Source organism: Panulirus ornatus, chromosome 10 (assembly GCF_036320965.1).
Source record: "Panulirus ornatus isolate Po-2019 chromosome 10, ASM3632096v1, whole genome shotgun sequence".
Lineage (NCBI taxonomy): Eukaryota > Metazoa > Arthropoda > Malacostraca > Decapoda > Palinuridae > Panulirus > Panulirus ornatus.
This window is the reverse complement of record NC_092233.1, coordinates 54,711,278-54,738,825: the sequence shown is the minus strand read 5'-3', so window position 1 is coordinate 54,738,825 and position 27,548 is coordinate 54,711,278. Positions and strand designations below refer to the sequence as shown.

The following is a 27,548-nucleotide window of genomic DNA, read 5'->3' as shown; positions in this document are numbered from 1 at the left end:
TAAAGTATATACATTTTCTTGTTATCTTAGAGGAGTGGTATCATACATACAGGTGTTTCTGCTGTGGGCAATTTTCCTATTTGTTTACTTGTGTACATGCATGTACATATATACATACAAACACGTTCAATATTTTTTCAACACATATATACATGCACATATACATATTTCCCTTTCTCACACACAAACACATGCATACATTATGTATATATATATATATATATATACACACACGAAGAAAGTGCATAGGAACGCGCACCTTCATAGAACTTACAAACCTCCAACAGCCAGGATCGAACCCGGGACCCCTGTGTAACAGGCGGGAATGCTACCGCTAGGCTATTGCCCGGGTTCGTTCCTGGCTGTTGGAGGTTTGTGTTTTATACATACATATATATATATATATATATATATATATATATATATATATATATATATATATATATATATATATATATATATATATAGTTTTTCTTTATTTTCATTTGTATATCCTTTATTTGTTTTCACATGCACCGACTTGCATAAACACATACGCAACTACACACACACACACCTGGAAATATCTAAAATACATGTGGAGGTATTTCTTTGTCAGTTCCAGTCCTGCTCCCTGAAAGCCATTTGCGTCTGCCTGTCTTGGTGTGATGAAGGTGGTGAATGCAGTGTCCACGATAGCGTCATCTCTCTGTTCTAGTGTCTCCCTAAAAGTTTAGGTACACTGCCATGTGTAGCCTAGTGGTGGAGGGGTCGACTTGTCGTGTGTGTGTGTGTGTGTGTGTGTGTGTGTGTGTGTGTGTGTGTGTGTGTGTGTCTGCTGAGTTTCTTATCTGACTGATAAGAAACATCTGAAAGGCTTTGTTCTGGACGTTTTATAAGAACTTGACCTTATCCATTGGTGAGGAGATGCCTCGGAATTGGTGGGATACTCAAGGAAGAAGAAAAGGACCATTAGTTTTATGGAGTGCGTCTTTAAATTTTGGTCTGTGTGTGTGTGTGTGTGTGTGTGCGTGTGTGTGTGTGTTGAGTTATCTAAAGAGGTCTAGTTTGGGGAGCACTGCTCTCTCTCTCTCTCTCTCTCTCTCTCTCTCTCTCTCTCTCTCTCTCTCTCTCTCTCTCTCTCTCTCTCTCTCTCTCTCTCTCTCTCGCCCGCTTCCTCTTCGACCAATTTTTTTTTTATCTTCTTTTCGCGTCGCCATAGTTGCAGCAGGGAGGTCGCATTGCACTGCCTTTGTCTTTCTTCTGAAATCTCTGACTGTGTCGTGTGTTCTTTACTTCCCTCATTGGTTCTTCGTCTTGCTGGTGACACAGTGTTGTGTGAGCATAGTCCTTAATATTTTCGATTTTCTTCTCTCGTGTGTATATTTCTTAATTCCAATTCCTTGACTATCTCTTTTTTTTCTCCCCCTTCTGGTGGTATGATGCGTAAGGACGTCCCCATATCCGATATTGAAGAAGATCGGTCTAACCTTGATGTATGTACAGAACTTGGGGGCGAGTACACTGCCTTGAGGAACTCCTGCACGAAGATCAAGTCTGATGTGGGTCCAGGAAGGTACTCATCAAGGAACTAGGTGCAGTCAGTCAGTTCCTCTGAACATAGAGGCATTATATTCTTATCAGGGTGGTCGAGATGACTCGATTTTGGCCTTCACCCCATCATGCCAGACCTCATGCCTCACGTCTCTCAAACTCCAGGTGACTGACGCATCTACTGCCTAGCTTTAGTGCTATTGCTTGAACGCTTTTCTTGTTCTGTCTGCAAATCATACTGATATATATCATGAACTGTATTACCTTATGAGGAATATTATTCATCTGTTTCCACCTGGTGCTCCTGAGGAGTGAGATAGGCCAATGGTTCGTTGGACATGAACATGTTCAGTAAGTCTTATATCTCTGGCTGTGGCAGGCTGGGTCGAGTGTTTCCGTTGATCATCATGTCCCCTAGAGCTGTGATCGAGTGTTTCTCTTCATCATCATGTCCCCTAGAGCTGCGTTTTTTCTTCTTCATTTTTCCCTCTTCTTCCAGCAACTTCTGCTATGGATGGGTTTCAAATAATCTCATTTTCCTTTTGTGATCTGTTCAGTCCAGGTGTTTGCTGGGGAGGGAAACTGGGGCTATGGAAGGTTTTCTTTCACTAGTTCCTCGTTTTCTATGGAGGCAGTGATGCTGAAGACCCTCTTACATAATTCATGGAAGAGTTTTTCCTCCCCGTAAGATCCTCCTGGTGTCTTGGTCCTGTTACCTCCACACAGAGACCATGAAGGTCTTTCCAAAACTGGCTACCGTATCTCCTGGATCTTTCACTCTCTTCATCCATGCAACGCTGACTGCCTTATTCTGTTCCTGCTTTTCCCCACAACGTAAGGTGAAGTAGTTTGTCTGTATCTGGACACGGTTCCCCTCTCGTTCTGAGCTGCGAACATGTCTTAAAGCATTAAACTGAACGAAGATGAGTGGACGAGTTTGGTTTATTTTCGGATATGGCAGAGTTCTGTGGTTTGTGGTGGCATCTGTGTTTATTTTACTGGCTTCATCAATACCTTAATATTAACAGACTAGGGCTTCATCTATATTACCAGGGAGGATAGAATCACTGTCCGTAAATTATCTATGATATGGTTTGATATACCCCGTCTTGTTCAATGCTCTGAGGTTAGGTTGGGATCGGCGTGTTTGGGAGTAGCTTAACTAGTGGCAATGTCTGAGATGGGGAGGGTCGCATGGCTTTTCATTAATCCTTAGCTCTGAGTAAATGCTATCGTGAGTGTTAACGTTGGTGAGAAATTATGCCTTGGGCCTTGTGGCTGTGAGGAGTGAGGAGTGAGGTGCATGATGGTAAGAATAAAAGCTGGGAAGTGAGGGACTCGAATGCCCCAACAGCACCACTTTCCATCCTTCACTTGGTGTGGTGATTCCTAATTCTTGGCCAGGGATATGGACACACACACACACACGCTAGATCAATGTCTTACTTTGGCACACAAAAGAATCTTTTTAAGGATAAAGGCAAAAACACCCTGCAAGAAATGGCGCATCTTACTGTTGATAATTAAATATATGAAATTCTAAAACTATTCACTTTTGGTATTTAGCAAATAAATCTATTATATGAATGTAACCTATTGTAATGAGCCACCTTCGTACCAATTTACGTCATAATTATCTGTCCGCTGTTACTTTGCTATTTAGCACAACGACACAAGATCTAAATAACACACACACACACACAACGTGTCACACAACACATGTACGTACATGAACATATGACATATAACACCTCCATGTGTGTGTGTGTCATAATCTCAAGTTATTACACAAACCTGCTTAGATGATGACCCGAAACCCACATGGCAGCCCAGCATATGGTGACCCGACACGACCAAGACAGTGACCTGATCCCCAGCTGATGGTCTGATAACCAGGTGATGACCCATGAGTCAGTGGTGAGGAGACACCCTGCCACCAAGATATGCCAAGGTGTCCAAACACAGAACTCACAAGGCTTCCCATCCGTCCACCAGAGGGACAGGACGAAGGCTTAGCATGACGCCCTCGTGAGCCCAAGCACATTTTCTTCATTTCTACCAACATCCATCGAGGGAGTAATCCCCTTATTGCTGCCCGAAGATCCAACGTCTTTACCAGCCTCATGTGTGGTATAGCGTCAAATGCTTTCTGGCAATTCGTACACACAGACATTCCACCAAGTCTTCTCTTCTTATCTAACACAGAGTTCGCTTTCTCTCAATTTTTTTTAATTTTCCAAAAGAAGGAACAGAGAAGGGGGCCAGGTGAGGATATTCCCTCAATGGCCCAGTCCTCTGTTCTTAATGCTACCTCGCTAATGCGGGAAATGGCAAATAGTTTGAAAAAAAAAAAAAAAAAAAAAAAAAATATATATATACATATATATATATATATGTATATATATATATATATATATATATATATATATATATATATATATATATATATATATATATATATATATATATATATATATATATATATATATATATATATATATATATACACTACGTAGGTTCATTACGCATGACCTTTCCCTGCAAACGTGTTCCCTCTCACTTAGGTCATGTCACCTCCGTCCGTCGCCATTCACTTCCTTTTCGATTATCTTTTCCCAGCATCTTATTAGTCATAGAGACTGGTCTATAGTTCAGGGTTCCTCCTCTGGTCTCCTTTCTCATAGACAGCTATGACATTTCCCCTTATCCATACACATAGCACTTTACAGTTTCCTGTGACGTCTTGAATAACAATTCAAGGCGTTTGTCCAATGTATCTATACACATTTCCTTCACCTATGGAGACATCTTATCGGGACCATAAGCCTTGTATGGGTCCAGCAGACCCATACTTACTTTACGTTTTCTCTGAATATTTCAGTGCTCTTCCACACCTCCCCATCCCAGCTCAGTGGTATTGGGGGCTGCAGTGATTTCCAAAGCAAAAACGCTTTTGATCTTGTCATTCAGTTCTTCGCATTTCCTAACATTGCCTCCTGTAACCCCTATAACTCTCCCTTATCCTTTATATGATAGTTTGCTGCGAAGAAACTTGTGTAAAAGGTTTTCATTATTTCCTTCTTTGTCTACAATCTGTTTTCTTTTTTTTTTCACTTCGCTTCTGTGTTCCTCCTTTCTTATCCAGCTAATACTATTTTTCTTTCTTGTTCTATTATGCTTTAAAAACGTTGCCTGGCTGGAGTGTTGCCTTTATCTTCGTCACAGAAGAGTCTGAAGCTCCTTCGCTATTAGACACGCCCGCTTTCTCAACCTTCCCTGTGTTCTGCGAAATTATTGTCTGTGATTACGATTTGTGTGTTACGGGGAGATAGACAGATAGATAGATAGATAGATAGATAGATAGATAGATAGATAGATAGATAGATCGATGATAGATAGATAGATAGATGATCAAGAAAGACAGCATGTCTTTACTCCTAAGTGTGTGTACACACACACACACACACACACACACACACACACACACACACACACACACAGACACACACACACACACACACACACACACACACACACACACACACACACACACACATACACCAACTGAAGTCAGGTACTCATGTATCTACCAGCTCCGAGGAAGGAGAGGATGAACACCTGGGTTAAGCGTGGGCCCGACTGCCAAGCCCAGGATTCCAATGCTGAATCATGACGAGTATGGCTAACCACTACACCACAGAGGCCCGTGTGTGTGTGTGTGTGTGTGTGTAACTACAGCATTACTATGAGAAGGTCTGCGTCACTCGATCGAGCGATCGTGTGTCGTCCTATTGAGAGTGGCGGGCGTAATGGGGAGGTGCAGGACCTCCCTCCTCCTAACACCAGACGTGTGTAGCCACGCGAGAGAACCTACCTCCCTCACCCTGGCCCATGGGGTCATCTCCAGCTCCCAATCTCCCTGCTCCTGGGGGTCAGAGCTCGCCTCCCAGCCTGGCTAAGGCTCCAGCAACCTCTCTAACCCCAGGTCTCCCAACCTCTAGCTCGGGTACCTCCCCACCTCCCTCTAGCCTCCCTGACCTCGGTCCAGGGGACCCTCTCCCTGCCTTCAGGTCCCCGGACCAGGGCGTCCCCCTTCCCCTCACACACACACACACACACACACACCAAGCCAGCCCGGCAACACCTGCACCTGCAACACACGCCAAAACAAGCAATAAAAACCCGGTGCTTAAGTAAACACAGGCCTATCGTGGCTCCGAGCTCGTGCCCTGAGGGCTGTGTGGACGACTGCGTAGTACCTCACCTTCGTTAGCCCGCCCTTGTGGCCCTTGGATACGATGGTCTAGCCCTTGACCTGGCCCTTGAAGGGTCACTTGACGAAAGAGAGCGCAATCTCGTCGAGAGAACGTCTCACTTCAGTGGAGACCATCCTGTCCCTGCTGCTGAGTGTAGCGCTGCCATGGAGCTGAAGGAGACCTAGGAAAAAAATAAAAGGTCCTAGGTAACACCAGAAGCCTTTCCGAAAGAGGTAGACATAGACAGATAGACAGACAAGGGTTACTGTTATCCGCCTGGTGATGGGTGCGTCATGAGCACTGGACAGAAAAGAGCACAGTCTTGCCATTGACCTTCCCGCTCCAAAGGAGTCCATCATTTCTCTGCTCCTGAGTGGAGCGCAAGCTCGAAGATGCAGAAACCCCAATAAGATCAGTGTTTGTACAATTATAGTAATAACACACACACACATATATATATATATATATATATATATATATATATATATTAACGATGTTATCTCATTTACCATTAAAAAAATGGCGAAAACATCTAAACCAGTAAGTTTATGGTATCAAATACGAGCCTCAAAGAGTAAACACTAAAGGAACGACACTCATATCGTTCCTTTAGTACTCTTTGCGACGAGTGGATATGAAATAGTCTATACTTCTTATCTCTTATGAACACTACTAAGAATACCACTATTGTATCATCGTTTCACACCCATACTCTTGTTAGTTTTGGTCCACTCAACCCCGTGTCCCATCTTCAATTTCAATTTCAATTTCAATACTTTCTTCTTGGGTAGAGGAACGAGGATCTCAGTGCAATCACTAAGTACCCGAGTTCTGAATGCCAAGAGCACCTGGCGTTCCCAGGCGGTCACCCATCCAAGCACTAACCAGACCCAACGCTGCTTAACTTCGCTGATCGGATGGCATCTTCCATTCGCGCCTCGCCTGCCTCTAAGAATGGAAGGATTGCGTTCGCCAATGGTACCCACCACCACACACGCGGGCCGTGGGAAAGGTCATCTTATAACGAGAGAAACGACAAGGACGACAGCGGCAGTAGTGATGTAATCAGAACATCTGCAGTCTCAAGTGACGGGTACACGATTAAAAACAAGCACCCAGCCAACACCCACAGTATACAGTAAGAGTTTTACTGCTGTTATGTATCTTTTTGTATGTTAACTGAGACGGCTCGGGTAGCTGAGGCCTTAATCAAGGCCATCCCATTAACGCTATATATAAATATATATATATATATATATAGACTGAGCCAGGTACCCTTTTTATCGACCTGCAGCTGGGTTGACTGTGGACCGACTGCCGCAAAGGATTCGAACCTGTGTCATGCTCGACCCTGGGCGGGCATCCCGTGAATGCGTCATGGTCTGGCACGCTAACCGATACACCACGGGAGTTTCCATGTTGGCCTCCTGAGTCTGCTGCATTAAAGTAGGCTGTTGTACTCCTGTCTGTGTGATGGCCTTAGGGTAATACAGGCGTCGGCATCACGACCTTTGTCTGTGATCTACCCTTACAATCCATGGGAGGAGGATCCCTCTTACTCCTAAGGACCATTGCAGTGTATCTCTCCCCCTCTCTCCCATGTCTTCTGCTGCTCCGCCTGTGTCATGACACTGCTTGTGGTTGGCTCGTGTGTTCTCGCGTGTACCTCAACGCGCAAGGGAGTAAACAATGTCTCAAGCACTGACTACTGGCAGTCATGAGGTTCTATTGTGTCGTAAGATTATCATAGCCAGATCTACAACCCAGGCATGGTGCCCTTGTCTTACACTGGCCTTATGGAGCATCAGGTCTCGGTGATCTGTCCTTCCCGTGTACACTCCCCCCAATGACCTTCCGTCCTGCTGAGGAATTTACGAACTTCCCCAAAAAAAAAAGTTTAACTACATATTGTTGTTGTTGTTCTTGTTGTTGTTGTTCTTGTTGTTGTTGCCGCCCGGGGCTAGGACAGGACGGTATGTGCCTGATGTGTGAGTGTGTGCGTGGCAGGGGCGGCTCCCGCGGCGCACGGCGGCGACCCCATCCAACTTCACTCAGCGGGAGGGAGGGAGGCGGGCGGGCTGGGGGCCTGGGTGCTGGCCACATCGATTGATGCGGCACACTTGCCTCATTTAGCTACATCGACTGATACCACCCTTGCCTCATTTAACTCCATCGACAACCTGTAACCCACCACCACCACCACCACCACTCCCTCCTCTAGTGGGAAGGGGGAAGGGAGGGATGGAATCTCCCATCGAGCATCCCCACTCAACATCTAACCTCGCGACGTGCTCTGGGGTTCGCGTTCTTGGCCACCAGTGCCGTACGACCTTCACAAGGCCTCTGTGTATCTGTGTGTTTACACGCGCGTCAACTCCACACGCTTCCCACTTCTTTCCCAGCATCTACCAGATGTCCATCCTCAACAAAACACTCGATTCGTATGAAAAAAAAGAATGATATATTGTTTCTTCTTCTTCTTCTTTGGTTGAAGTTAAAGGATCGAGATTCTTATGGTGAATGACGAGAGGCAACGGTGAAGGCTTCACTGTCAGGAGTGGTGGATGACGAGAGGCAACGGTGAAGGCTTCACTGTCAGGAGTGGTGGATGACGAGAGGCAACGGTGAAGGCTTCACTGTCAGGAGTGGTGGATGACGAGAGGCAACGGTGAAGGCTTCACTGTCAGGAGAATGTTTCTAATACCTGTAGTGAATATCACTGTGCAGATGGTGTCGAAAAGTTAACTTCGCATCGCACAAAGGACTATTTTCATGCGTTTGTTTGAAGATCGATTGTTATGCATTGTCTTGAAGAACAATTATTTATCATGCGTTTTCTTGAAGAACAATTATCTTTTTGTGTATTTTCTAGAAGAACGATTACTTCTTATGTTTCTTTTTTTAAGAGGTATTGTATTTTTATGCTTTTTCTTGAAGAGCAGTTTCTTATGAATTTTCTTGAAGATTGAATTGTTTCTTACGCACTTTCTTGAAGCACAATTACATTTTCAAGTATTTTCTTGAAGAAGGATTATTTTCTAGTGCATTTCCTTGAAGAACGCTTACCTTTACGTACTCTGTTAAAGAACGATTACTTTCCAATTATTTTCATAAAGAACTTTTTTTATGTTGAAGGCTTCAGTTACGGGCCAAAGACCACATCAAGGCCAGGCCTTAATTGAAATATAGAGAGGTTTATGGAGTGTTGAGTCGTCAGGGCAAAGTGCATTTGGTGTATCTTTAACGCATTTTCTTAAAGAACGCTCATATCTATGCATTTTATTAAAGAGCGACCATAGGTTATGCGTTTTCTTGAAGAACGATTATTTTCTAAGCGTTTTCTTGAAGAACGATTATTTTCATTTTTCTTGAAGAACGATTACCTTTTTAAGGATTTTCTTGAAGAACGATTATTTTTCATGCCTTTCCTTGAAGAAAGACTATTTTTCTCTGTATTTTCTTGAAGAACGATTAGTTCTCATGCCTTTCCTAGAAGAAAGATCATTTTTCTCTGCATTTTCTTGAAGAACGATTAGTTCTCATGCCTTTCCTAGAAGAAAGATCATTTTTCTCCGTATTTACTTGAAAAATGAATATTTCTCATGCCTTTCCTCAAGAACGATTATTTCTACGCATTTTCTTGAAGATCGATTGTATTTCTATACGCTTTTCCCATGAACGATTACTTTTTTGAACATTTTCGTGAAGAAAGATTATTTTCTTTTTCTTTCCCATTTTCCCACTGTCGGAAGAACTACAGTACTGCAGTTGGAGATGAAGGAAGGCACTCAGTGAATGGGGTCCTACGCCTCGACATTACACGTCTTTCACATGTGACGTGTAAACAGAGAAGGTAAGGAGCCTCCAATTCCATACAGTGCTGCACAGGGAGGAGGAGTGAGTCTTACCCTAGTGATGCCCCAAGTCTGCTGATCATCTCTTCCTACCTCCATGTTAACATTTTTTTTGAAAAGCTTTTGTTCGGTGTCTGCAATCAGGGTTTTCATCACTCAGTTTATTCGACTCATCCACTGCTCATATACTTCTATGGGGATTTCTAACAGATTTCTCATTTGATTTCATGCTATAGCCTCTGGTTATTATATCTCTGCGTCTTACGATGTCCACAGTTAACAATGTCAGACGAGTATAAGAGGTTAAGTCTTGTGAACAAGTCACCCCTTGATCTTCTCTTATCCACACTGGATAGAATTAAAGCCTCTGGCGTCTCATTGAAATTCAGTTCTGTTGATTCTTGTACCATCCTTGCTGCCCTCCTCTGGACCTGACCTTCTCTGTTACTCGTCTCTGTCTCATTAAGTAAGGTGATATTTTGGTCTTACATACGATATCAACTGTTTGCTGAATATTTCCTGGCTCTTGCACTGTCTTTGAATGCGATTTCAAGATCTGCCAGCGGTTAGCTTGTCCTCTTCACAAAGTTCTGCCAAAGGTGTGGCTCTGGCGACAGGTTTAAGTATGATATCGACTCCCAAGTTCCTCTCACACATAGATTCCTGCTGGTTATCTTCTGCATGATGATATTCTTATCGAGTCCTTCTTTCACCATGTCACATCTGCATTACCTTGCCTGTACACGGGTTGATCTTCCTCAACTATATAGACTAAGCTAACTCTGGGGTTTATCTATGTTCCCATGTACAGTTGATGCAATCCTCCTTACTCTTCACTTCCCTCATGATCTCGGCATCAACCAAAAGATTTTTCAGGTATGATTCTAATCTTTCTGGCAAGCGATTTGCAAAGGTTAACAAGAACGGTGGTGGTCCCAGGACAGAGCCCTAAGGCACACCCTATTGGTGACCCCAACCCTTTTCAAGGAGGGTTCTCCAATATGTATACGAATTGGAACAGCAGCAGACCACTTGATCCTTTGTGTCCTTTATTCTTTTCTAACAAGGCAATTCTTTAACCGTCGAGGGAATCTCTTATCTCTGCCTGAAGATCGAGCTGTTTTGCCAGCATTCTATGTGGTAAAGTGTCAAATGCTTTCTGGCAGTCCAGATATACACAAGTCGAGGGAATTTGTTAACACATGACCCGTCTCTTAATGTGTGTTGTCTCTCGTGCGATAGTTCTACCTTTGCAAGCAGCCATCTATCTAGTCCTGATTATCTTTTCCAGCATCTTTACAGACATCACTCGTCAGAGAGAGTAAGTGAAACACTCGGATCTCATTTCTTAAAAGTAAGTGCGACATCTGCCTTCTTCCACTCCCTTCCTCCAGCTATGACTGGAATACTTCAAGAGGGCCTGTCAAGGCTATCTGTACATACACTTCTTTATCACTTAGAAAATTCTTCTGGACACATGAGACAAAACCCGCCATCAATCTCTTTTTGTCTCTACGTATTTCAATGCACTCTGAGACCTTCTCCTCTCCATCCCATTTCCCTGGTATTGCGGACCAATAGCGTCTTACACAGTGACAACACTTTTGAACCTGTCATTCATCTCCTTCCTCAGATTAACGTCACCTCTCAATAGCTCCTCCATCTGAAGCCGTGTCACCTGATCGGCTGCTATGTGATTGACGGACTCCTACTTCTGATGACTCTATGGAGAAGTTCTAGATTATCTCCTGCCTCACCCACGATTACTCTTTCGAAGGTGTCGTAATTCCTCTTTTCTTACCCTCTTGTATTCATTGCGCTTTTTAGTATCTTCTTTTTATTGAAATACATCGCCCACTTGGTTTTTTACGTTCCTCAGTATATATATATATATATATATATATATATATATATATATATATATATATATATATATATATATATATATATATATATATATATATATATATATATATACACACACACACCATGCTTTTACTCCTACGTGTGTGTGTGTGTGTGTGTGTGTGTGTGTGTGTGTGTGTGTGTGTGTGTGTGTGTGTGCGTCTGTATACACGCTAGCACACCCTAGCCTATGCCAGGTATCCATCTTAACAACCACCCCTTAGGGGAGGACGAACACCTGGGTGGACTGTGGACCACCTCACGCGACCAAGATTCGAAGCTATGCTGGTTTGATCCCTAGGCGGTCCGTGCATGTGTGACGACCTGTAACGCTGTGTGTGCCTGTGTGCGTGTGTGTGTGTGTGTGTGTGTGTGTGTGTGTGTGTGTGTTTCAGCAATGACTTACGTTTCATACTGAAGTATTCTGAGAGACGGTTGACATACCAGGCGGAGCTACGTAGAGGTTCGCTGGGGCGCAGGGCAGACATGCCAGGAGGATCAACATGACTTACCGCTGGCTCAGCGCAGTTCGCCAGCATGACACCGTGGCACACACACACACACACACACACACACACACACACACACACACACACACACACACACACACACACACACACACACACACACACCTGGAGTACTGGCTTCACAACCACCCAATACGTGGCAATACCGACCAATACGACGAACTCTTGCCCTTAAACAACCCCCTCACACACCCTTAGATAACGCAAGGCCTTGATAAGGTCGAGTAAGGTCATTGTAGTCAGATGGGAAGGTAAGATTTGCGTGATTTACGAGTTTATCAGATAGTCGAAGGTCTGTGTTTTGTCCGTGTGTCTGTCTGTGTCTGTCTGTGTCTGTCTGTCTGCCTGTCTGTCTGTCTGTCAGTCTGTCTGTCAGTTCTGTTTGTTATTCTGTCTGTCTGTCTGTCTGTCTGTCTGTCTGTCTGTCAGTTCTGTTTGTTATTCTGTCTGTCTGTCAGTCTGTCTGTCAGTTCTGTTTGTTTTTCTGTCTGTCTGTCTGCCTGTCTGTCTGTCTGTCAGTCTGTCTGTCAGTTCTGTTTGTTATTCTGTCTGTCTGTCTGTCTGTCTGTCAGTTCTGTTTGTTATTCTGTCTGTCTGTCAGTCTGTCTGTCAGTTCTGTTTGTTTTTCTGTCTGTATGTCTGTCTGTCTGTCTGTCTGTCTGTCTGTCTGTCTGCCTGTCTGTCTGTCTGTCTGTATATCTGTCTGTGTCTGTCTGTCTATGTCTGTCTGTAATTTCGTCTTTTTCGTCGGAAATGGTTCCTCCCTTAAGTCAAAATAATTACAAGAATCTAAACTGCTTCCTCACCATCTCCAGAGTATGAGACTCAGCTACCTCATTATTACTCATCTTACCCCTTACCACCCCAGATATGAGACTCACCTACCTCATTACTCCTTACCATCTCCAGTTTATGAGACTCACCTACCTCATTACTCCTTACCACCCCAGATATGAGACTCACCTACCTCATTCCTCCTCAGCATCCCATACATAAGTCTCATTTACCTCATCACTACCCATCGTACTCCTCACCATCTCCAGTTTATGAGACTCACCTACCTCATTCCTCCTCACCATCCCATACATAAGTCTCATTTACCTCATCACCACCCATCTTACCCCTCACCATCTCCAGTTTATGAGACTCACCTACCTCATTACTCCTTACCATCCCATACATAAGTCTCATTTACCTCATCACCACCCATCTTACTCCTCACCATCTCCAGTTTATGAGACTCACCTACCTCATCCCCCTACCCATCTTGCTCCTGCATAACATAAGACTCTCCTGAACCCATAAAATGCTCCACTGGATGTCCATAACACATCAACACTCTCTTTCCTTTCTAGTTTCTCAAGTCGATAAGCTTTCAGCTTGACTTTCCCAGCAATTCCCTTTCCCCAAGCCAAGATCTTCTCTATCAATCTATCGTCTCGCCAGTTACCATAAGTCTAAAGGAAGTCTCTTCATTTACAAGACTCGGGGGAAAGATATGGTCTCATATCACATCCATTTTTCACTCGCGTCAGTCTCCTCCGAAAAAGGGGGCGCGGCCCTTCCTCCCTCCCCTCGTATCTCTCTCCCAAGCACCGATCTCTCCAAATGTGCAGATAAGTCATATACTCGATCCTTCTGCTCTTCCTCATTTTCAAAGGTGCACTTGCCACCACAATTCATTCTCGGCACTACATTCATTTTCTGCAAGACTCTCTGTCACTTGGTTCTTTACTTATCTACATTCATTTTTCTCTCTCATTAGTCCCGTCACTTTCTCAACACGTACTCACATTCATGTCATTAAATCACTGTTGACTGATCTATTCCTAAGTCACTGCTTGTCACATTCAATTTTTTTTTTTCACTTGAACCACAATATCTTTACTGAATGAAATGACGTTACGTATGGACTACTGCTGAGATGTTTGGAGTGATTAAGAAATCCCTAGACACTTTTCGAAGCAACGTTTCGAATGTTTCAGCAACGTTTGCATTGATGCAGCAACGTTTACACCACTGGGGAAACGTTTGGGCTGCTGAAGTCATCTTTGGACTGCTGCAGTTGCGTTTGGGTTGACACAGCAACGTTTGGAAGGCTACAGCAACGTTTACACCTAATTAAAAACGTTTGCACTGATGTTGCAACGTTCGATCTCATGAAACAACGTTTGGACTACTGCAACATAGTCTGGTCTGCTAAAGTAACGTTTGGACTGATGGAGCAACGTTTGAACTGCTGCAGCAACGTTTGAACTGCTGCAGCAACGTTTGAACTGATACAGCAACGTTTAGACTGCTGCAGCAACGTTTGAACTGATGCAGCAACGTTTAGACTGCTGCAGCAACGTTTGACCTGACACAGCAACGTTTGAACTGCTGCTGCAACGTCTGAACTGATGCACCAACGTTTGAACTGATACACCAACGTTTCGACTGATGCAACAACGTTTGAACTGCCACACCAACGTTTGGACTGATGCAGCAACGTTTGGACTGATGCAGCAACGTTTGGACTGAGTCAGCTGTTGCACACAGCTGCACACACACACCGTCATCCAACCTTAGACGACTCGCTGGAGTCTCGTTTAACCCGTGAATCTGTGAGCAGGGTCTCTTCGACCGCCCTTTGACCTTCTCTTCAGAGCTCACACAAGCTAAGGTCCACGTGCGTCCCTCGCCCTTCGTGTGAACAACACCTTGTTATGACACTCTATCCTGCAGGCGTCGTCACCTGTGTGCCACACCTCATCGCCACCTCCGCCACACGTAAGCTCCAGCCCACCTCCCTCCTACACCCAAAGCATCGATCATGATGTCTCTACGACGCTGTCCTCATTTTTTCCCCCACTCCTCTCTCTCTCTCTCTCTCTCTCTCTCTCTCTCTCTCTCTCTCTCTCTCTCTCTCTCTCTCTCTAGATCTGTCTCTGTCTCTCTCGCCTCTTGCTCATCTTCCATCACGCCAAGAAGTCGGGTATGGCATCTCCCTGCCCATCACTTCTCCACTGGGCCTCGCTTATTCTTTATATACATACATACATATATATATATATATATATATATATATATATATATATATATATATATATATATATATATATATATATATATATATATATATATTTTCATACTATTCGCCATTTCCCGCATTAGCGAGGTAGCGTTAAGAATAGAGGACTTGGCCTTTTTTGGAATATCCTCACCTGGCCCCCTTCTCTGTTCCTTCTTTTGGAAAATTAAAAAAAAAAAAAACGAGAGGGGAGGATTTCCAGCCCCCCGCTCCCTCCCCTTTTAGTCGCCTTCTACGACCCGCAGGGAATACGTGGGAAGTATTCTTAATCCTCTATATATGTATGTATATGTGTATTTAGCAATATATATAATGGTGAGTGTCTAAAATTCTCATTCACAAGACCCTTGATAGATGAAAATCACTGAAAATGACCATAAGGTTTTCTAGTGTCACGAAAGGTGAAGGTGAGGAAGGCATGAAGGTGAGGATGATGATCATGACTTCTGCTGCCACCCACCCACCCACTGCCGTCACTATCAGCTGGGTTACCTGACTCACACTACCACAGTTCCTAGTCACCAGGTAGCATACAGACACACCACCTGGTCACCAGGTAGCATAAAGCCACACCACATGGTCACCAGGTAGCATAAAGCCACACCACATGGTCACCAGGTAGCATAAAGCCACACCACCTGGTCACCAGGTAGCATACAGCCACACCACCTGGTCACCAGGTAGCATACAGCCACACCACCTGGTCACCAGGTAGCATACAGCCACACCACCTGGTCACCAGGTAGCATACAGCCACACCACCTGGTCACCAGGTAGCATACAGCCACACCACCTGGTCACCAGGTAGCATAAAGCCACACCACATGGTCACCAGGTAGCATAAAGCCACACCACCTGGTCAACAGGTAGCATACAGCCACACCACCTGGTCACCAGGTAGCATACAGCCACACCACCTGGTCACCAGGTAGCATACAGCCACACCACCTGGTCACCAGGTAGCATAAAGCCACACCACCTGGTCACCAGGTAGCATAAAGCCACACCACCTGGTCAACAGGTAGCATAAAGCCACACCACATGGTCACCACGTAGCATAAAGCCACACCACATGGTCACCAGGTAGCATACAGCCACACCACCTGGTCACCATGTAGCATACAGCCACACCACCTGGTCACCAGGTAGCATACAGCCACACCACCTGGTCACCAGGTAGCATACAGCCACACCACCTGGTCACCAGGTAGCATAAAGCCACACCACCTGGTCACCAGGTAGATATGCTTGTAGACGATACAAGGGAAAAGAGGAGGAGGAACCACTGACCACACACCACTGCCTACAGTGGGGCTACATCAAGGCACCACCTACATCTTGGCGTCTGTAGTAATCTCATGTTCCCTCACTATCACCACTTCTATCGTACTATCTTCCTCCCTCAGTTATCATTCTATATTCTATTTCTTGTCTCTTCTCTTGACCATCTGGCTTGACCTCCTGACCTGACCAGGGCTGGCTGGCCTCCTCCTCCTCCTCCACCTCCCATTTTGGTCGTCTGTTGTAGCTTCCCACGTTTCCGTGATGTGTACAGTCCCAGACTGGGAGTAACAGACGTCCTCACCAGACAGTCCCAAACCAGGTCTATCACACACACACACACACAACGACATTCAAATCCAAAGACTCACCTCACCACAACCTGAAGATTTTCACCTGGCAAGCAGGAACCAATTGACGTATATCACACAGAGTTGTAAACACAGACGCTGTATAACTTTGTTGAGAGGCACCCACCACTTGGCCCTCTGGCTCCCAGAAAGAAGGAAGAGGAAACTTGATGAAGGGGCTATGTCATGACTGCACATGAGAAAACATTTTGTGACCCAAATTAGCCCATTTGTCATGATCCTATTTTGCCTGAGGGAATTGTCATTCACAATGAGACATTGTAAGTAGGGTTAGCCATGCATCAGGAAGGACACTGTGGTGTTCATGAAGGACTGAGGGGAACAATGTGGTTAGAGACGTAATCAAAACATATGTTCTGATGGACAAGCTCCCGCTGGTAATTAGAGTAGAGTAGAGTAGGGAGAGAGAGAGAGAGAGAGAGAGAGAGAGAGAGAGAGACAAGAATGAGTTAGAAGACGTACAACAGTCAGTTGATATACAAGGAAAATACGTAGCTAAGACCATTGGTAAACAAGCGATCCAGCAGTGCTTGTTTACCAATGGCGCCTTAACTACTACTCGTGGAGACCTCTTGCAATATATATATATATATATATATATATATATATATATATATATATATATATATATATATATATATATATATATATATATATATATGTATATATATATATATATATATATATATATATATATATATATATATATATATATATATATATATATATATATATATATATATATATATATATATATATATATTCCAAGTGCACTTTCGTGTAATAATCATATCATCAGGAGATACAAGAAAGAAGCATGACAGTCAGTTGATATACAACGAAGAGACATAGCTAGGACGTCATTTGGTAAATATATATATATATATATATATATATATATATATATATATATATATATATATATATATATATATATATATATATATATATATATATATATATATATATATATATAGACGAGACGGCACGGTCAACTGAGACCCTAATCAAGGCCATTCCATTAAAGCTATACATATATATATATATATATATATATATATATATATATATATATATATATATATATATATATATATATATATATATATATATATATATATATATATATGTATATATATATGTATATATATATATATATATATATATATATATATATATATATATATATATATATATATATATATATATATATATATATATATACATATATATATACATATATATATATATATATATATATATATATATATATATATATATATATATATATATATATATATATACATATATATATATATATTTTTTTTTTTTTTTTTTTTTTTTTTTTTTTTATACTTTGTCGCTGTCTCCCGCGTTTGCGAGGTAGCGCAAGGAAACAGACGAAAGAAATGGCCCCCCCCCCATACACATGTACATACACACGTCCACACACGCAAATATACATACCTACACAGCTTTCCATGGTTTACCCCAGACGCTTCACATGCCTTGCTTCAATCCACTGACAGCACGTCAACCCCTGTATACCACATGACTCCAATTCACTCTATTTCTTGCCCTCCTTTCACCCTCCTGCATGTTCAGGCCCCGATCACACAAAAATCTTTTTCACTCCATCTTTCCACCTCCAATTTGGTCTCCCTCTTCTCCTCGTTCCCTCCACCTCCGACACATATATCCTCTTGGTCAATCTCTCCTCACTCATTCTCTCCATGTGCCCAAACCATTTCAAAACACCCTCTTCTGCTCTCTCAACCACGCTCTTTTTATTTCCACACATCTCTCTTACCCTTACGTTACTTACTCGATCAAACCACCTCACACCACACATTGTCCTCAAACATCTCATTTCCAGCACATCCATCCTCCTGCGCACATCTCTATCCATAGCCCACGCCTCGCAACCATACAACATTGTTGGAACCACTATTCCCTCAAACATACCCATTTTAGGGAGAATAAAAAGATGTTCTGGAAGGAGGTAAATAGGGTGCGTAAGACAAGGGAGCAAATGGGAACTTCAGTGAAGGGCGTAAATGGGGAGGTGATAACAAGTAGCGGTGATGTGAGAAGGAGATGGAATGAGTATTTTGAAGGTTTGTTGAATGTGTCTGATGACAGAGTGGCAGATATAGGGTGTTTTGGTCGAGGTGGTGTGCAAAGTGAGAGGGTTAGGGAAAATGATTTGGTAAACAGAGAAGAGGTAGTAAAAGCTTTGCGGAAGATGAAAGCCGGCAAGGCAGCAGGTTTGGATGGTATTGCAGTGGAATTTATTAAGAAAGGGGGTGACTGTATTGTTGACTGGTTGGTAAGGTTATTTAATGTATGTATGACTCATGGTGAGGTGCCTGAGGATTGGCGGAATGCGTGCATAGTGCCATTGTACAAAGGCAAAGGGGATAAGAGTGAGTGCTCAAATTACAGAGGTATAAGTTTGTTGAGTATTCCTGGTAAATTATATGGGAGGGTATTGATTGAGAGGGTGAAGGCATGTACAGAGCATCAGATTGGGGAAGAGCAGTGCGGTTTCAGAAGTGGTAGAGGATGTGTGGATCAGGTGTTTGCTTTGAAGAATGTATGTGAGAAATACTTAGAAAAGCAAATGGATTTGTATGTAGCATTTATGGATCTGGAGAAGGCATATGATAGAGTTGATAGAGATGCTCTGTGGAAGGTATTAAGAATATATGGTGTGGGAGGCAAGTTGTTAGAAGCAGTGAAAAGTTTTTATCGAGGATGTAAGGCATTTGTACGTGTAGGAAGAGAGGAAAGTGATTGGTTCTCAGTGAATGTAGGTTTGCGGCAGGGGTGTGTGATGTCTCTATGGTTGTTTAATTTGTTTATGGATGGGGTTGTAAGGGAGGTAAATGCAAGAGTCCTGGAAAGAGGGGCAAGTATGAAGTCTGTTGGGGATGAGAGAGCTTGGGAAGTGAGTCAGTTGTTGTTCGCTGATGATACAGCGCTGGTGGCTGATTCATGTGAGAAACTGCAGAAGCTGGTGACTGAGTTTGGTAAAGTGTGTGGAAGAAGAAAGTTGAGAGTAAATGTGAATAAGAGCAAGGTTATTAGGTACAGTAGGGGTGAGGGTCAAGTCAATTGGGAGGTGAGTTTGAATGGAGAAAAACTGGAGGAAGTGAAGTGTTTTAGATATCTGGGAGTGGATCTGTCAGCGGATGGAACCATGGAAGCGGAAGTGGATCATAGGGTGGGGGAGGGGGCGAAAATTTTGGGAGCCTTGAAAAATGTGTGGAAGTCGAGAACATTATCTCGGAAATATATATATATATATATATATATATATATATATATATATATATATATATATATATATATTATCCCTGGGGATAGGGGATTAAGAATACATCCCACGTATTCCCTGCGTGTCGTAGAAGGCGACTAAAAGGGGAGGGAGCGGGGGGCTGGAAATCCTCCCCTCTCTCTTTATTTTTTTTAATTTTCCAAAAGAAGGAACAGAGGGGGCCAGGTGAGGATATTCCAAAAAAGGCCCAGTCCTCTGTTCTTAACGCTACCTCGCTATCGCGGGAAATGGCAAATAGTATGAAAAAAAAAAAAAAAAAAGAAATATATATATATATATATACATACATACATCTATGTATTATTGACTGTCAACTCTGGCTTTACCAGATTACGTTCCAATCCAACCACAGACATTCCACACGTTTATCTGAGACGAGGCTACACGGACTAAGTAATACATTTCAGCAAGGACATCACACGGTCTCCCGTGTCTTGCTTCTACACCACACGATCTCCCGTGCCCTGCCTCTGGGTACAACAAAGAAGAAGAAGAACAGTGAGGACAGTACCTTGGACGAGGCGTTGGTCAGACGAAGGCGACTCCTGCCGTCGATAATCCAAAGTGGTGCCACTTGGGGAGCGCACCTGGGGGGAAGTCCTTGGTGCCACGGGGCACTGTCATACGGTATGAGTTTATCACTGTGGCAACGAGTCTCGGGTTATCCTTGTGCCACCACAGTGGAGACCAATGAGTAACGGGTTAAAAGGGGCGCAGAGCGGAGACCCGCACGTTATAGATGAGGTAACTGAGGTAAGGAGAAGGAGGGAGGATGCAGATGCCTTGATAAAAATGACGAAGGAATGGCTGTGTACGTAATGTGGGTCAGAGTGTGATCGGCAGGAGAGAGAAAGACAGAGAGAGAAAGAGAGAGAGAGAGAGAGAGCAAACTCACTCACGCTCACAAGAGGCAATACTGGCACTGCGGGAGCCTTTGGCGCCACTGGTGTCAGCGGGCACGGTGGTAAGGGGGAGGAGGGTTTTGCCCAGGCACCAAACAACCCCCCACCATCCATCCCCCAGGACGGAAATACTCTGGCACTGAGCCTGGGCCTCCTGCGGCCAGCCTGCCCGAACGCCTCACCAGCTCTCCTATCAAGAGAATGAAGCACTGTAAACATGGATTCACATTGAATTCTTCGTCTGATGTGTGTGTGTGTGTGTGTGTGTGTGTGTGTGTGGGTCCTAACTGATAACCATAGTAGAGGAATCAGTTTCCGTTTGACTTATGTATAGTATGTTAGCTTGTTTAAGGAGAGATGCGACAGCTCTGTGAATGGGCGTACGACAGTCTTGAGAAATGGATGCGACTGTCTCGTTAGAGTGGATGCGACAGACGTGTGTAGGAGGGGCGTGAGAGCCTTATGGATGGGGTGTGCGAAGCCTGTAGAGTGGGTGCGACAGGTCAGATTGGGGAGTGGGTGCGACAGACCTGTGGAGTGGGTGCGACAGGTCGGATTGGGGAGTGGGTACGACAGACCTGTGGAGTGGGTGCGACAGGTCGGATTGGGGAGTGGGTACGACAGACCTGTGGAGTGGGTGCGACAGGTCGGATTGGGGAGTGGGTACGACAGACCTGTGGAGTGGGTGCGACAGATTTGAGGAAGGGGGCCTGAACATGCAGGAGGGTGTCAGGCGTGCAAGGGATCTAGAGACCTTGAATGATGTGGTATACCGGGGGCGATATGCTATCATGAGGATGAAGCTGATAAGGGAAAGCAGGGGAAGTTCTATAAGGCTTGGCTGTGGACGGGGAGATAATGCTTCGGTGTATTACACATGACGAATAAAGAGCAGATGTGAGTAAATTTGGTCTTCTTTCGTCGTTTCCTGGCGCTACCTTGCTTACGCGGGATGCTGTGAGCGTCTGAGAATATGTATATGTATATTTGCGTGTGTGGACGTATGTATATACATGTGTATGGGGGTGGGTTGGGCCATTTCTTTCGTCTGTTTCCTTGCGCTACCTCGCAAACGCGGGAGACAGCGACAAAGCAAAAAAAAAAAAAAATATTATCATTATTATTATTATCATTATTATCATCATTATTATTCATATCATTAATATCATTATCATCATAATTATTACTATTGTTTTATCATTACTATTATTGTTATTATTATTATTATTGTTATTATTATTATCATTATTATTATTATTATTATTATTATTATTATTATTATTATTATTATTATTATTATTATTATCATTAATGTTGTTTTTGTTGATATTATTATCAATTATCATTATTTCTATCATTAGTCATATTATCATCATTATCATCATTACTATTATCATCATCATAATACATCACATCGAGGATATAATCAAGAGAGGCAGAGCCAAGTTGTCTGATCTTACAAGCCAGACAACTTCTCCTGCAGGAGTTGTGTGGCGCACGCTGCCTTCCTCACCAGGACGGGGGTGGGGAGCTGTTTTTTGAAGTCGGTGCTCTGTAGGGGCACCTCGTTCTGTGGGTCGCTCATATCGCCCGGAAAATCCGTTTAGGCTTGTGTGTGTATGTGTGTGTTGTGTGTGTTGTGTCTGTTGTGTGTGTGTATGTGTATGTGTGTGTGTGTGTGTGTGTGTATGTGTGTGTGTGTGTGTGTGTGTGTGTGTGTGTGTGTGTGTAGGAGCTACAAACTTTACAGAACCCAAGATTTCCTTTGCCTTCTGCCTGAAGGAGAACGTAAAGTATAAGGGACTTTCTATTGTATGGGGAGCTGAAGATGGTTTATAGCTTCGCTATGTCTCGTCAGCGTCAGAAGGAAAACGGATATGTAGATTATGAAAGAAAACGAGGCTTCCTTTTTTTTTTTTTCTTCATATGACGGTGAGGTCATGGAAAGATGACGTGTGTTTGGGTATGACATTGTGTTAACCCCTCGCGCAAGCATGGCTCTTCATGATGATTGTCCGATGCCCCAGCATGATGGTAGGGCCCTTGAGAGCAACGGCACACGGGGCCGCCCTCCTCCTGGGTGAGGAGGAGAACGACGGTAGGGCCCTTGAGAGCGACGGCACACGGGGCCGCCCTCCTCCTGGGTGAGTAGGAGAACGACGGTAGGGCCCTTGAGAGCGACGGCACACGGGGCCGCCCTCCTCCTGGGTGAGTAGGAGAACGACGGTAGGGCCCTTGAGAGCAACGGCACACGGGGCCGCCCTCCTCCTAGGTGAGTAGGAGAACGACGGTAGGGCCCTTGAGAGCAACGGCACACGGGGCCGCCCTCCTCCTGGGTGAGTAGGAGAACGACGGTAGGGCCCTTGAGAGCAACGGCACACGGGGCCGCCCTCCTCCTGGGTGAGTAGGAGAACGACGGTAGGGCCCTTGAGAGCAACGGCACACGGGGCCGCCCTCCTCCTGGGTGAGTAGGAGAACGACGGTAGGGCCCTTGAGAGCAACGGCACACGGGGCCGCCCTCCTCCTGGGTGAGGAGGAGAACGACGGTAGGGCCCTTGAGAGCAACGGCACACGGGGCCGCCCTCCTCCTGGGTGAGGAGGAGAACGACGGTAGGGCCCTTGAGAGCAACGGCACACGGGGCCGCCCTCCTCCTGGGTGAGGAGGAGAACGACGGTAGGGCCCTTGAGAGCGACGGCACACGGGGCCGCCCTCCTCCTGGGTGAGTAGGAGAACGACGGTAGGGCCCTTGAGAGCGACGGCACACGGGGCCGCCCTCCTCCTGGGTGAGTAGGAGAACGACGGTAGGGCCCTTGAGAGCAACGGCACACGGGGCCGCCCTCCTCCTGGGTGAGGAGGAGAACGACGGTAGGGCCCTTGAGAGCAACGGCACACGGGGCCGCCCTCCTCCTGGGTGAGTAGGAGAACGACGGTAGGGCCCTTGAGAGCAACGGCACACGGGGCCGCCCTCCTCCTGGGTGAGTAGGAGAACGACGGTAGGGCCCTTGAGAGCAACGGCACACGGGGCCGCCCTCCTCCTGGGTGAGTAGGAGAACGACGGTAGGGCCCTTGAGAGCAACGGCACACGGGGCCGCCCTCCTCCTGGGTGAGTAGGAGAACGACGGTAGGGCCCTTGAGAGCAACGGCACACGGGGCCGCCCTCCTCCTGGGTGAGTAGGAGAACGACGGTAGGGCCCTTGAGAGCAACGGCACACGGGGCCGCCCTCCTCCTGGGTGAGTAGGAGAACGACGGTAGGGCCCTTGAGAGCGACGGCACACGGGGCCGCCCTCCTCCTGGGTGAGTAGGAGAACGACGGTAGGGCCCTTGAGAGCGACGGCACACGGGGCCGCCCTCCTCCTGGGTGAGGAGGAGAACGACGGTAGGGCCCTTGAGAGCGACGGCACACGGGGCCGCCCTCCTCCTGGGTGAGGAGGAGAACGACGGTAGGGCCCTTGAGAGCGACGGCACACGGGGCCGCCCTCCTCCTGGGTGAGTAGGAGAACGACGGTAGGGCCCTTGAGAGCGACGGCACACGGGGCCGCCCTCCTCCTGGGTGAGTAGGAGAACGACGGTAGGGCCCTTGAGAGCAACGGCACACGGGGCCGCCCTCCTCCTGGGTGAGTAGGAGAACGACGGTAGGGCCCTTGAGAGCAACGGCACACGGGGCCGCCCTCCTCCTGGGTGAGTAGGAGAACGACGGTAGGGCCCTTGAGAGCAACGGCACACGGGGCCGCCCTCCTCCTGGGTGAGTAGGAGAACGACGGTAGGGCCCTTGAGAGCAACGGCACACGGGGCCGCCCTCCTCCTGGGTGAGTAGGAGAACGACGGTAGGGCCCTTGAGAGCAACGGCACACGGGGCCGCCCTCCTCCTGGGTGAGTAGGAGAACGACGGTAGGGCCCTTGAGAGCAACGGCACACGGGGCCGCCCTCCTCCTGGGTGAGTAGGAGAACGACGGTAGGGCCCTTGAGAGCAACGGCACACGGGGCCGCCCTCCTCCTGGGTGAGTAGGAGAACGACGGTAGGGCCCTTGAGAGCAACGGCACACGGGGCCGCCCTCCTCCTGGGTGAGTAGGAGAACGACGGTAGGGCCCTTGAGAGCAACGGCACACGGGGCCGCCCTCCTCCTGGGTGAGTAGGAGAACGACGGTAGGGCCCTTGAGAGCAACGGCACACGGGGCCGCCCTCCTCCTGGGTGAGTAGGAGAACGACGGTAGGGCCCTTGAGAGCAACGGCACACGGGGCCGCCCTCCTCCTGGGTGAGTAGGAGAACGACGGTAGGGCCCTTGAGAGCAACGGCACACGGGGCCGCCCTCCTCCTGGGTGAGTAGGAGAACGACGGTAGGGCCCTTGAGAGCGACGGCACACGGGGCCGCCCTCCTCCTGGGTGAGGAGGAGAACATCACAGAATCGTCATGAGCTACGTAGTGGTGGTGGTGATATCCGTGAGGGCCGCCTCCACCTCCACCAGGAGGCACTTGGTGGTGCTGGTTGTGTGATGGGGAGGGAGGAGGGCGGAAAGGGAAGGAACCGATTACATAACACAATACGAACAAGAACAGCTCCGAGAACGGGAGGATTATGTTATAATACAAGAGGGAGAACAATATCGAAGTCTTGTTCGGTTGTTGGCGGTGTTCAAAGCTGCTGCTGCTACTGCTGGAGCTGCTGCTGCTGTAGGAGCCAGAGCCTCGCTGCACAAGAGCAATAAGTCACAGCATTTGTTAGCTTACACAGTGACAACAACAGTGAATGAATGAGAGTATCACATGAAGACATCAGCAACATTATGTCTGAACTTACACGAACATCCACAAGTCATAACCCATCACCCTGCTACGTTGACCTGACCTGACCTGACCTACCCTGACCTGACCTGACCTGACCTGACCTGACCTGACCTGACCTGACCTGACCTGACCTGACCTGACCTGACCTGACCTGACCTGACCTGACCTGACCTGACCTGACCTGACCTGACCTGACCTGACCTGACCTGACCTGACCTGACCTGACCTGACCTGACCTGACCTGACCTGACCTGACCTGACCTGACCTGACCTGACCTGACCTGACCTGACCTGACCTGACCTGACCTGACCTGACCTGACCTGACCTGACCTGACCTGACCTGACCTGACCTGACCTGACCTGACCTGACCTGACCTGACCTGACCTGACCTGACCTGACCTGACCTGACCTGACCTGACCTGACCTGACCTGACCTGACCTGACCTGACCTGACCTAACCTAACCACAGAAGGTAACATGTTAAGGCGCGAGAAGAGCTGCACAGACTCTTGAGCCATATGTTAACACCGAGGGGCATGGTTAACAAATATCACCAAGAGATCGCACAAGGAAACTCGGTCTTGGCCAGTGTGTAATAGATTCTTGCACTTTCCAGAGAACCACAAACTACACCTCGTCAAGCCCGTGAATATACCTGTGTTAACTCACCTCTATCAACGTTCTCGTCTCCAAATCACGTATGTTGAAGCTACAGGCTATACAACGTATTGCTCTGAGATGCGTCACAAAGAAATATACTCTTCGATCAAGAGCACCGTCGAAAAACACGAACGAGAAGCAGCCATGACGGTATGACAGAGACTTGCAAGGCAACGATGATACAAACTACAGAGAAATCAGAGATCTCGACGACTCTCAAGGCATTGAAGGAGGCTCCAGCCATCCATGGATGCACTCGATGAAGAAGGTTTAGCTTAGCTTACTGAGGTAGGGAGGGGAAATGATACAACTGAATACATAGGCAACTCGAGTCTGCTGGAGGTATATAGATATAGCTCCATAACCACCCTTCCAAATTATCTCACACAACTGCATCGAAAAAGATCTTACACCATACGTCTATACACACACCAATATTCACTTTCATTTCAAACTATTCTTTCTCCTGTCTCTTCTTCCTCTCCTCTAACCAAACTAGAAAATAAAGGGGAAAAAAAATGAGATTTCGCCAGGTAGGCAGGGCTAGCCCGTGGTGTTCACCGCACGTCTTCCTTGTTGGATGACACTGTTACTCTTACCAACTCCTGTTCCAATACAGTCGTCCATTCTAGGCTCATCAAGGACTGATTTCAGTAATGAGTCAAGTATTTTTTTCATTTTCCTGTAGTCACTCGACCATGTACGTTTGCTAAGCTGTCTAGGGATTGAGCAGAATGACCTGTCAAGGTTTCTTTGCTGGACATTAGTGTATTTTCTTCCAATGTTGTTTTAGTATGTTAACAAGAACGACTCCTGACTTGACAGGTCTGTCTTCTGTCTTCCTTGTCGAGAGGCTTTCAGAGTTGAGATATATATCAAGCCATTTATTTGCTGTCAAGCATACGTTATCAATTAACGCTCTCTTCTGTTTACTCTGTATAATTCAAACTCTTTTCGCCTCTCGAGATGGTTTATGTGCTCCAGTCCATAAGTTTTACTCGTGAGGTGTTTCTAGTGTATTTCCATATCTGTGGCTACAGATCGCACGATCCAACAATAC

At 45.9% G+C, this 27,548-nt stretch overlaps 1 protein-coding gene across 7 annotated transcripts in view; it reads right to left on the bottom strand.

Moving 5' to 3' along the window:
- Shab (Shaker cognate b) overlaps positions 1-21,064 on the bottom strand; it is a 432,817-nt gene extending 411,753 nt beyond the window's left edge. For 5 of the 7 annotated variants that reach the window (XM_071665900.1, XM_071665902.1, XM_071665899.1 and 2 more), the window contains exon 1: positions 20,649-21,064. The gene's annotated coding sequence lies outside the window, so the exon portion shown is untranslated. The remainder of the gene's footprint in view (positions 1-20,648) is intronic. The other 2 variants (XM_071665911.1, XM_071665910.1) reach the window with 1 other exon arrangement.
- Positions 21,065-27,548: the final 6,484 nt, after the last annotated feature.